This window comes from Hemiscyllium ocellatum, chromosome 1 (genome assembly GCF_020745735.1).
Source record: "Hemiscyllium ocellatum isolate sHemOce1 chromosome 1, sHemOce1.pat.X.cur, whole genome shotgun sequence".
Classification (NCBI taxonomy): Eukaryota; Metazoa; Chordata; class Chondrichthyes; order Orectolobiformes; family Hemiscylliidae; genus Hemiscyllium; species Hemiscyllium ocellatum.
In genome coordinates, this window is record NC_083401.1 from 142,672,739 (window position 1) to 142,686,141 (window position 13,403).

Consider the following 13,403-nt stretch of genomic DNA (forward strand, 5'->3'; position numbering starts at 1 on the left):
AGCTCACCAAAATTAAATTACCCCGAAGGTCAGAAAATAATCCAGTGTTGGACATCCGAACTGGAGACCGCATGCAACATGATCTATTTGCAGTGGCAAAGAAACTTTTTAAGTGCATGGTCAGTGGGCAGTTTTTCCAGAACCTGTCACAGTAAACTGTACAGTTCTCATCTATAAAGCATGCACAAAAGAAGAATTAGTATAATTTAGTGTCCAACAACAGTTGTCTGAACATGAGACAATGAGGTCTTGATGCATTAAAGAATTACATTCAGTGATAAAACTATAACAAAGCAGAAAATGGAGGAGACTGAATATCAAACATCATAAAAATGTGTAGGTCAGATCTGTAGAAAATCCATCGGGAAATTGTAAAAGAATCAACTGGAATGGCATATGAAATACTTTCAGATTCAATCTGGGGGGTATGGGAGAATTTTTAAAATTGTTTCTGCAGATAGCAGGAATCAGCCACCTCATAGACATTTGAGCTATTTTTGTTGTCAGGCTTAGTTACAATAAATTCACTGAGTTATTGGAGGGAAACATGATTGCAAAAGGCAGCCTGTTGGTCGAGACAGAGGGAAATCCATTGAAGTGAATGATTCTAAAAGGATTCCAGGAATTCCTTTATGTTTGGAAACACAGTGTTAAAGGCAACATCAATTTTAAAGAGGTGCCAAAATATTGGCACAACGATTTAATTCAGACCGATTTTAAGAATCAAAAATAACACATCAACGACATGATAAAAAGTGAAACTAGCATTCCCTAATTTGCAGCCTATTGTTATGAAGTTGAAGCAATATACTGTATCTTTAAGACAGAGTGAAAGCTGAAAAGCTGGCATGCATCTGTCAGGTGACTGACTCTCACAGTGTGCTGGAAAATTGAAAGATGTAATTTTTTGTTATAAATCTAGGAAGCACATGGTGAGGATAGCGCAGGGGAGGGAGAGAGAGAGAGAGAACCTGCACAGTTACTGCCTTTGCTGTTTGAATTCGTGCATCACTGGACATCAGAGTGCATCTGGGAAAATTAACAAACAGTGAATTTCACAACTAATCTTGGAGGAACTGTTGGGCGAAGTTCACAGCACAGAATCAGAGAAGTTAATTGTTGTTTTAAGTCTGTCCAAGAGAAAGGCTGCAGTAGTGAGTACAGTGGATTCTTTCTTGATTATATGTTTTTGGAGATAAGTCTCTTGATTAAACTTAAAATATAAGTCATAGCTATGAATTTAACCTGAGGCAGTGTTTGTAGAGGGATAAGACAATGTCATTTTCTGGGTCTGTAGATTGTGAAGGAGCAAAAATGGCCTTTGCACTGATATGTACTTCTTGTCAGGTATGGGAGTTTAAAGAGAGTTTAAGGGTTACTGCAGATTAGAACATAGAACATAGAAGGATACAGCGCAGTACAGGCCCTTCGGCCCTCGATGTTGCGCCGACCGAATCCTACCTAACCTATACTAGCCCAATAACTTCCAAATGCCTATCCAATGCCCGCTTAAATGACCATAAAGAAGGAGAGTTCACCACTGATACGGGCAGGGCATTCCATGAACTCACAACCCGCTGTGTGAAGAATCTACCCCTAACCTCTGTCCTATACCTACCACCCCTTAATTTAAAGCTATGTCCCCTAGTAACACCTGACTCCATTAGCGGTAAAAGGTTCTTAGTATCTACCCTATCTAAACCCCTAATCATCTTATACACTTCTATCAGATCTCCCCTAAACCTTCTCTTCTCCAATGAGAACAGCCCCAAGTGCCTCAGCCTTTCCTCATAAGATTTTCCTACCATTCCAGGCAACATCCTGGTAAACCTCCTCTGCACTCGTTCTAAAGCTTCCACATCCTTCCTATAGTAAATACTGAGGAAAAGTACTGATTTAATGTCTCAAATTATATCTGTCATAAATGCTGTTGGATGTGAATCTTATCAGATCGAGTGGATCGGTTGGAGAGACAGATAGAAGCAATGAGGAATTTGCAACAGCAACAGTACGTGGTGGATGGCAGTTATGGGAAGGGAGGCCGGGGGGGTGTGGGTAGAGTCTCAGATACAGTCACATAGATGGTTAACTCCAGGAAGGGTGAGAGAGTTCAGCACCGAGGGCAGGAGTCTTTTGTGGATATACCCATTTCAAACAGGTATGCTGTTTTGGAAAACATAGGGAGTGATGGATTCTCAGGGAACATAGCCCGAATGGCCAAGTTTCTGGTATTGAGACTGGCTCAAATGCAACGAGGGGTACGTTGGCTTCCAAGAGATCAATTGTGTTAGGGGATTCTGTAGTCAGAGGTATAGACAGACATTTCTGTGGCCAGCAGAGAAAAAGCAGAATGGTGTGTTGTTTCCCTGGTGCCAGGATCAAGGATGTCTCAGAGAGGGTTCTCACGGGGGAGAGGGGTCAGCAGGAGGTCATTGTCCACATTGGAACCAACGACATTGGAAGGGAAAAGGTTGAGACTCTGAAGGGAGATTAGAGAGAGAATAAGGCAGAAATTTAAAAAGGAGGTCCTCAAGAGTAGTAATATCTGGATTACTCCTAGGGTTACGAGCTAGTGAGGGCAGGAATAGGAGGATAGAGCAGATGAATGCATGGCTAAGGCGCTGGTGTATGGGAGAAGGATTCACATTTTTGGATCATTGGAAGTTCTTTTGGGGTAGAGTGACCTGTACAAGAAGGACGGATTGCACCTAAATTGGAAGGGAACTAATATACTGGCAGGGAAATTTGCTAGAACTGCTTGGGAGGATTTAAACTAGTAAGGTGGGGGGGTGGGACCCAGGGAGATAGTGAGGAAAGAGACCGATCCGAGATGGGTACAGCTGAGAACAGAAGTGAGTCAAACAGGCAAGGACAAGGTAGGACTAATAAATTAAATTGCATTTATTTCAATGCAAGGGGCCTAACAGGGAAGGCAGATGAACTCAGGGCATGGTTAGGAACATGGAACTGGGATATCATAGCAATTACAGAAACATGGCTCAGGGGTGGGCAGGACTGGCAGCTTAATGTTCCAGGATACAAAAGTTACAGGAAGGATAGAAAGGGACGCAAGAGAGGAGGGAGAGTGGCATTTTTGATAAGGGATAGCATTACAGCTGTGCTGAGGGTGGATATTCCCGGAAATACATCCAGGGAAGTTATTTGAGTGGAACTGAGAAATAAGAAAGGGATGATCACCTTATTGGGATTGTATTATAGACCCCCCAATAGTCAGAGGGAAATTGAGAAACAAACTTGTAAGGAGATCTCAGCTATTTGTAAGAATAATAGGGTAGTTATGGTAGGGGATTTTTAACTTTCCAAACATCGACTGGGACTGCCATAGTGTTAAAGGTTTTGATGGAAAGGAATTTCTTAAGTGTGTACAAGACAATTTTCTGATTCAGTATGTGGATGTACCTACTAGAGAAGACACAAAACTTGACCTACTCTTGGGAAATAAGGCAAGGCAGGTGACTGAGGTGTCAGTGAGGGAGCACTTTGGGGCCAGCGACCATAATTCCATTTGTTTTAAAATAGTGATGGAAAAGGATAGACCAGATCTAAAAGTTGAAGTCCTAAATTGGACAAAGGCCAATTTTGATGGATATAGGCAAGAACTATTGAAAGCTGATTGGAGGCAGATGTTCGCAGGTAAAGGGATGGCTGGAAAATGGGAAGCATTCAGAAATGAGATAAGAATCCAGAGAAAGTATATTCCTGTCAGAGTGAAAGGGAAGGCTGGTAGGTATAGGGAATGCTGGATGACTAAAGAAATTGAGGGTTTGGTTAAGAAAAAGAAGGAAGTATATGTTAGGATAGATAAAGTGAATCCTTAGAGTATAAAGGAAGTAGGTGTATATTTAAGAGGGAAATCAGGAGGACAAAACGGGGACATGAGATAGCTTTGGCAAATCGAATTAAGGAGAATCCAAAGGGTTTTTACAAATATATTAAGGACAAAAGGGTAACTAGGGAGAGAATAGGGCCCCTCAAAGATCAGCAAGGTGGGCTTTGTGAGGAGCCACAGAAAATGGGGGAGATACTAAATGAATATTTTGCATCAGTATTTACTGTGGAAAAGGATATGGAAGATATAGACTATAGGGAAATAAATGGTGACATCTTGCAAAATGTCCAGATTATAGAGGAGGAAATGCTGGATGTCTAGAAACAGTTAAAAGTGGATAAATCCCCAAAACCTGATCAGGTGGCAAACGTGGTGCCACTGTTCAAGAAGGGTGGTAAAGACAAGCCAGGGAACTATAGACCAGTGAGCCTGACCTCAGTGGTGGGCAAGTTGTTGGAGGGAATCCTGAGGGACAGGATGTACATGTATTTGGAAAGGCAAGGACTGATTTGGGATAGTCAATATAGCTTTGTGCATGGGAAATCATGTCTCACAAACGTGATTGAGTTTTTTGAAGAAGTAACAAAGAAGATTGATGAGGGCAGAGCAGTAGCTGTGACCTATATGGACTTCAGTAAGGCGTTCGACAAGGTTCCCCATGGGAGATTGATTAGCAAGGTTAGATCTCACGGAATACAGGGAGAACTATGCATTTGGATACACAACGGGCTCAAAGGTAGAAGACAGAGGGTGATGGTGGAGGGTTGTTTTTCAAACTTGAGGCCTGTGACCAGTGGAGTGCCAAAAGGATTGGTGCTGGGTCCACTACTTTTCGTCATTTATATAAATGGTTTAGATATGAACATAGGAAGTATACTTAGTTAAATTTGCAGATGACACCAAAATTGGAGGTGTAGTGGACAGCAAAGAGGGTTACCTCAGATTACAACAGGATCAGGATCAGATGGGCCAATGGGCTGAGAAGTGCAGATGGAGTTTAATTCAGATAAATGCGAGGTGCTACATTTTGGAAAAGCAAATCTTAGCAGGACTTATACACTTAATGGTAAGGTCCTAGGGAGTGTTGCTGAACAAAGATACCTTGGAGTGCAGGTTCATAGCTCCTTGAAAGTGGAGTTGCAGGTAGATAGGATAGTGAAGGCGGCATTTGGTATGCTTTCCTTTATTGGTCAAAGTACAGGAGTTGGGAGGTCATGTTGCGGCTGTACAGGACATTGGTTAGGCCACTGTTGGAATATTGTGTGCAATTCTGGTCTCCTTCCTATCGGAAAGATGTTGTGAAACTTGAAAGGGTTCAGAAAAGATTTACAAGGATGTTACCAGGGTTGGAGGATCTGAGCTACAAGGCGAGGCTGAACAGGCTGGGGCTGTTTTCCTTGGAGCATTGGAGGCTGAGGGGTGACCTTAGGAGGTTTTCAAAATTATGAGGAGCATGGATAGGATAAATACTCAAAGTCTTTTCCCTGGGGTCAGGGAGTCCAGAACTAGATGGCATAGGTTTAGGGTGAGAGGGGAAAGATATAAAAGAGACCTATGGGGCAACTTTTTCACACAGAGGGTGGTACATGTATGGAATGAGCTGCCAGAGGATGTGGTGGAGGCTGGTACAATTGTAACTTTTAAGAGTCGGAGGGATTGGAGGGATATGGGCCGGGTGCTGGCAGGTGGGACTAGATTGGGTTGGATCAAAGGATCTGTTTCCATGCTGTACATCTCTATGACTAAATATTCCCAAAAGGGCTTCCTCCTAACTGTTACTGTCCTTAGCTGGTGGTCAAGATCAGGAACTGACAATATTAGTGGTCAGAGATGTAATGGTATTGGGCAGGGCAATTAGACTTAGAATAATTAGCCCAATGTGTTGCAGAGCATTGCCTGACAGCCTTCAAGCATGCTCCTTACTGTCTTGCTGTCCAACTTTCCGACTTGCTGTCATGCTGACTCTTCTGTTCTAATCTCCGACACTGTTCCAGGAATGTTCAATATAAAACTTAAAGAACAGCACCTCATCTTTCAACAAGGCATTTTACAGCCTTCAGGGCTTAACATTGAATTCAGACCATTAACTCTTGTCATTTGGTTTCCTTTTCATCACTCATTTTGGATTTATAGTTTAGGTCAAAGTATAGAAAATAGGAGAAGTAGGCCATTCAGCCCTTTGTACCTGCACTGCTTTTCAATGTGATCATCCAACTCACTACCTTGTTTGCATTTTCTTCCCATAATCTTTGAGTTCTTTAGCCCTACAGACTTTATCTACCTTCTTGAAAACATTCAATGCTTTGACCTTGATTGCTTTCTGTGACAGAGAATTCCACTGGCTCACCATGCCACAGGTGAACATATTTCTTCTCATCTCAGTCTTAAATGACCTACCCCATGTGTCAGCACAGTGGCTCAGTGGTTAGCACTGTTGCCTCACAGTGCCAGGGACCCAGGTTTGATTCCACCCTCAGGCAACTTTCTGTATGGAGCTTGCATATTCTCTGTGTCCACGTGGGTTTCCTCCAGGTGCACCGGTTTCCCCCCACAGTCCAAAGATGCACAGATTAGATGGATTGGCCATGCTAAATTTCCCATCATGGTGTCTAGGGATGTACAGATTAGATGGCTTAAACATAGGAAATGCAGGGTTACACTGATTGGGTAGGGGGTTTGGTCTGGGTGGAGTGCCCTTTGGAGAATCTGTGTGGACTCGATGGGCCGAATGGCCTGCTTTCACACTGTCAAGATTCTACAATATCCTTCAACTGTGATCTCTGGTTCTAGACTTCCTGGTCATCCTTGCTGCGTGTAGTCCGTCTAGATTCCACCTCTTCTTCTAAACTCAATAAATACAGTCCAACTGATCGGTCCCTCTTCATACATCAGTCTTGCCATCCCAGACGATTTCCTGGTAACCTTGGATGCATTCCCTACATAGCCAGAACATCCCTTCCTCAGATAAGGAGGCCAAAAGTGCACACAATATTCCAGCTGTACAGAATGAAGAGGATAAAACTAAAATTATCCAATTTGCTTTCCTCCCTGTCTGTAACAAAAGGATAAGTCAGCAGCAATTTCTGTCCTACTTCCTCTTTGAGGGAAAAAAAATTCTACAATTCATTCTTTATTTAACATAATTGAGCACCATAAAGAAATAGCAAATGTTAAAATAGAAAAATTAGTTAATTTAACTTATGCAAAGGTGAAGTGGGCAAGTATAAAATAGTTGCCTATTACACATTCCCCGTCTTTCAGTTTCACAGAAATAAAAAGGAAAGATAAATAGCAGGTAGCTGAGTTGACATAATCCAAAAGGTGTTCCAGTAATGCAGAATTCCAGCATGGATCCATTTCAGCTGGAGCTTTGGTGTTTGTGCTATAATTGAGCTCAGTATTCATGCAGTAAGGAGGAGCGATATTTTCAAACTTCCCAGAGCTAGAACCCTTCAGTGCCTTCTGATTGAAAGTGTGGAGACCTTGCACTGAGAGCATCAAGCCCCTGCATTAATTCTGCTACATTCCCTCTAAGCTGCATGGCCACGTGATTGTGCAGCCCCTGGAGATTCTGTACCTGTCAATCGACATACCGATGGCAACTGCCACTCATGGACCTCTGGAGGTCCAACACAGTCGGGAAAATAAGGGAATGTTGGCTGAAAGTACTGGCCAGGTGTGCACACGACAAAGCAAAATACTGCAGATGCTAAAAATCTGAAACGCAGAATGTTTGAAATATGTCTGGCAGCATCTGTGGAGAGAGAAACAGAGTTAATGTTTCAAGTCAATTACCTTTCATCAGAAGTGGATGAAATGTTACAACTTTTAAGGAAGTGATGGGAATACAGTGGAAAAATAAATTTTCGATTGGGTGCACGACAGGAACGATAAATGACAAAACAGTTGGTGATGTGGGGACAAAGGGAGTGGTACTGGGACAAGAAAAGAAACAGAGGGGATGTGAATGGTAGAATGATGAAGAACAGCCAGTTGAATCTAAGAAAAATGGGGGGGGGGGGGGGGGGGGGCGGGCGGGGGGAACAAGAGCAAGACTAAACAGAAACCTGTGAAGAGAAAGCAAACAATGGGGTAGTTACTGTTGAACTCAATATTGAGCCAAAATTACTGTAAAGTGTCAAATCAAAAGATGTAGTTCTGTTCCTCAAACCTATGCTGAGCTTCATGAAAACCATAGCCTCCAATCTCAGAGACCCAAAACCAATGAGACTGCATTTACCTCCTTCCTAGCAAAAAAGAATTGCCCTCTAGACATATCATCTAAACTTTGGTAGCCCAAAGACAGACTAGAAAGCCAAGAGCAATATACCCACTGACATTTTATAGGACACCAGGCCCAGTTTTTCCAGTTGTACGACCCAGGATTTGATTTAATTAGAAAACCTGTCCCTTCAAAGGAGGAGTCTGCGTCATGGCTTTTGTGCCTTTAATGACAGAAGTCCCTGTTCTCCTAGAGCTGACAGCCAATCAAGAGATACTGCACTGCACGAAACTGAGAGAAGATTTGGAGTTTGCGGATACCAGCATCAGTTAGACAAGTCTCAACAATATGAGACGGGGAAGTTGGTGGTGGTTGATGAGGATATTGTCACTGCAAGCCCCTCTGAGAACCACGGAGCTCTCTATTGGATATACTTCCCATAAAGCCTGCTGGTAGCTCACTATGAAGTTACCCTTGTGGTGCAATGCCCACCCACAGTTGGTAGAAGGCTTGCAGAAGTGTGAAGATGCTGTTTATGCTAGATTAATAACTGGAAAAGGCAAGTTGTTCCATGTGGAAATGTTGGAAAGGCTCGGCTTGTATCTGCTGGAGTTTAGAAGGAAGTGAAATTATTCAAAAATGCAAGATTCTGATGCAGCTCGATAGGGTACATGTGGAAAGAATGTTTCTTCTTGTGGGACAATCTAGAACTAGAGGTCATCATTTAAAAAGAAAGGATTTTAGATACAGAGAAGAATTTTTTTTGAGGGTCATGAGTATTTTGAACACTCTTCCTCAAAGGGTTTTGGATGCAGAGTCTTTGACTGTTTTTACAGCAGAGGTAGGTTCATTCCTGACAAACAAGGGGGTAAAAGGTCAATGGAGGCAATTGCAAATGTGAAGTCATCAAATCAGTCACGATCTTATCAAATGGCACAGCATGCTCAAAGGGCTAAGTGGCCTGATACTGCTTGTAATTTGAATATTAATTAGCCACTAGTGATTCAATTGGTCTCTGCGACATTCTCCACCATCCTTGCCACTAAAATTAATAATGATTGGAAGATGACAAGCACTCCAACCAACACTTTTCCTCACCATGTCCCTCTTAATCTGTCCCAAAACGTCTGGTAAAATCCAATCAAACTCTTTCAGCCCGTTCCTATTTAACTTAGCTGATCTTATGCTATCTAAACTCTATTTGTCTCCCTTGAACAGTTTCTTCCAATTCATGAATCTTCCAATGCCTTATTTTTAACAATTACATTTCCTGCTTCGAATGACACATCACCATAGACCAATTTCTCTGCCCCTCCATCACCCATCAGTTAGTTCTGAAGGTTTTGACCAGAGCCCAACCCATTTCTACCCACGATCACCCTCTTCACTGGCTGAACTTGTTCTCATTGAACAACCTCACCTTTCACAGCACTAATTTTCACCTAATGAAAGGTACCTGCATCAATCCCAACTATGCTGAAAATGTGTTGCTGGTTAAAGCACAGCAGGTTAGGCAGCATCCAAGGAATAGGAAATTCGACGTTTCGGGCTTGAAACGTCGAATTTCCTATTCCTTGGATGCTGCCTAACCTGCTGTGCTTTAACCAGCAACACATTTTCAGCTGTGAGCTCCAGCATCTGCAGACCTCATTTTTTACCTTTTCAATCCCAACTATACCTGTCTTTTTTGTGGATTATGTTCCAGTACTACTAAGGCCTTCCTCCTTCTCCTCTAATAAAGCAAAGAACTGCAGATGCTGGAAATCTGAAACAAAAACAGAAATTGCTGGAGAAACTCAAGGTCTGGCAACATCTGTGGAGAGATCACAGAGTTAATGTTTCAAGGTCCAGCAAACCTTCTTCTCAAGAAAGGTCACTCCCTCCCTGATTTATGTAGGGTCCAGAGTCCTCACCTTCCACCACTTCAAGATTTAATAAATCACCCTCTGCCATTTCTGCCACCTCCAGTATGATGCCAAAAATCCAGCCCATCCCTCCCACCATCATTGAAAAATGATCATTCTCTCAATGATTCCCTGGTCTTCTCCTTGATCACTACCAGTGCCCTACTTCCTTTCCAAATACATTACCATGCAAGCTCAGGAGATTCAAACCCTGCCCTTTTACCTCCTTTCTTCTAGTTGTCCCAAGTGCACAGGGTGACAAATAGAAAGTTTTGTGTACTTCTTTCAATTTACATTCATCCTCTCAATATGGTTAATATTGGGGAAGCCAAAGACAAATTGGTTGACTACTTTGCATAATACCTCTGGACAGCAATGACCCTGAGCTTCTGGTTGTGTTATAATTTTTACTTCTGCACTTTGTTCTCACACTGATCTCGGTGTCTTTGATCTCCTGCAGTCATCCAATAAAACTAAACATAAGCTTGAGGACAGTCCTTGAGATGCAAGCACCTCATTTTTTAAGTAGGTATCTGAATACTTTTGTGAAAAATTCAACAATCTGTACACCCTTTTTATTTCAATTTTCTTTACAGGTTTCAGGTTTAATTCAGTTTTTCCTTTCTGACAGCAGTGGTTCATCATTCTGAAATTCACGTCTGGTCCCATTACCACTCCATTTTGCCTTTCAGCACCAAGATGTTTGTCCCATAATCAATTTTGTCTTCTACCCTACACAGAATCTCCCTTTTATTCTTTTGCTACCTTGCCCCTTTCACTTCCTTAAAGCTGATTATATTTCCAACTTTTCCCAGTCCTGATGAAATGTTCATTCTGTTTCTCTCTTCAGATTTTTCACTGGTAGTTGGACATTTCCAACATTTTCTACTTTTATCGCACATGGAAAACTGCTTTTAAATGAAGTTTGATGTCGGAGACACAATCAGAAGAGAGATAAGGAGGGAAATTCAGAGGAAATTTGGAGAGGGCGAGAACAAATTCATTCTCCAAGGTTCAATGGATGAATACAGAACAACAGTGCTGTATAAATTCATGCATAAAAAACTATTCATAAATTCCATATTTGGGTTTTAGGGCACAAGCTTATGGGTGCTTGAAAGGAAAAAAAGAAAACAAATCCAGCAGCAGTTACATTGTTAATAATACCCACTGCTTTACTATAAAGTGTAAAGTGTTAATAGCAGCCAAGGAAAGAACTGGATTTAATTGGTATCTTATTCTATTAATGGAATTGTTTGCAAATAAGAGTCTGTCTGCATGAATAATCAGAAATTCTTTGACTTAAGAGAGGTCATATGTGTAGAGTAATGCAGTCTAGCATGAATTGCAACATTCAGGGGAATAATGAAAGAACACTTAGAGGGAGAGCAAAAAGTTGTTTTTCTATAGAGTACAAAGTGACACAATTTGATGAATGGCCACTGAAAATGATGCAAGTAACTTGTAACAAATCTTACAGCTTAACACAAATCAGATACTAGGTGCATTGCGCTGCATTCGTAAAACTGTTCATGCCTTGAAAAGTTTCTTCCAGTTTCTATCAACTGCATTCAAAGCTTAGGTCAATTTTTATTTGAAAAAACTTCACCGCTGGTCAGTGCTTCTATCTGTACCAAACGCAAATTAAATGGGAGTTTAACACAAATTATAGGATAGAGTAAAGTATATTAAGAATATCTTAGACTCCACACAAATACATTTCCCCAGAATTCTCTTGTACTGGTTTCCCTCCAAGCTGATTTTGCTTCTATTCTTCTTCCTGGAAAAGGAATAGAGAACCACATATCCAAATTTGCAGGTAACAGTGAATCAGGCAGCGTGTGGCTGGCAGGGAAATGTTACAAAATTAATATTAGTTAGTGAATGAACAAAATTGTGGCATATGCAATTCAATGTGGAGAAATAAAAGGTTAACCCACAAGTGTTAGAAACAATAAACAATCCATGTATTGGCTATTTACCCTGAAAACCAGTGAAGGACCTCCTTGTTTCATTCCAACAAGGGCAAAAGGAAGGGGAACCAAAGTGATGAAGAGACAGATAGAAAACACGACGACACAAAAGAAGACCTCATCATAGATAGCAGGTGAATTCTTCAAGCAAGAACAACTAAATTACAGCAAATTGAGAGGGAGGGTGAAGAGGATGTTGATAAGCTATCTATAGAAGCGGAGATGATAAAAGTAATAATGTGTGGAGTAAAATTAAACAGGCAGAAGGTACTGGAAAGACTGGCCATGCTTAAAGTAGATAAGCCACCTGGTCCGAATGGCTTGCATCCCAGGTTGCGAAAGGATTTGACGGTTGAAATAGTAGAAGATTTTGCCATAATCTGCTCATCTTCCCTGGATGTGGACAAGGTGGTAGAGCATCAGAGTGAGAGAAATGTTCTCAAATAACAGTGTCAAGATGTTTAGTAATCGTGGGGCATTTTGTTAAACATCAGTCCATAGTGTCATATAGAATGGTCCAATCCAACTTGTCTCACAGTAACCACATTCCCAAACTAAACTACTTGCTTACATTTGGCCCATATCCCTCCAAAGATTTCCTATTCATGCATTTATCCATATGTCTTTCAAATGTTGTGACTGTACCTACATCCACCAATTCCTCTAACAGTTCATTTCACACTCCATACACAAACTGGTCTATGCAAAAGAGTTGTCCCTCACGTCCTTTTTAAAATCTTTCTCCTCTCACTTTGAAAATGTGCCCCTGAGTTTTGAACTCCCTTACTCTCGGAAAACAATCCTTGCTATTCACCTTATTTATGCCCTTCATGATTTTATAATCTTCTATAAAGTCACCCCTCAACTTCCCACATTCCAGTGAAAATAATCCCAGTCTATCCACTACTTTTCTAACTCATATGTTCCATTCCCGACAACATCATCATGGTGGGTAAGGTCTCAGAAATAATAATTGGGTGGTGTGGTCAAGGATGTGGAGGGGAGGGGTTGGATTCAACAGGTACTTGGAGAATTTTGACTTAATTAGTAATAACCACAGAAAATTTAATAATATATAGCCCCATTAAATACATCTATAAAACGTGGTTCAATTCATAGAATGTTGTAACATGTTGGAATATTGCGTGCAGTTCTAGTCTCCTTCCTATCGGAAAGATGTTGTGAAACTTGAAAGGGTTCAGAAAAGATTTACAAAGGATGTTGCCAGGGTTAGAGGCTTTGAGCTATAGGGAGGGGCTGAACAGGCTGGGGCTGTTTTCCCTGGAGCATTGGAGGCTGAGGGGTGACCTGATAGAGGTTTACAAAATTGAGGGGCATGGATAGGGTAAGTAGGCAAAGTCTTTTCCCTGGGGTCGGGGAGTCCAGAACTAGAGGGCATAGGTTTAGGGTGAGAGGGGAAAGATATAAGAGAGACCTAACGGGTAACTTTTTCA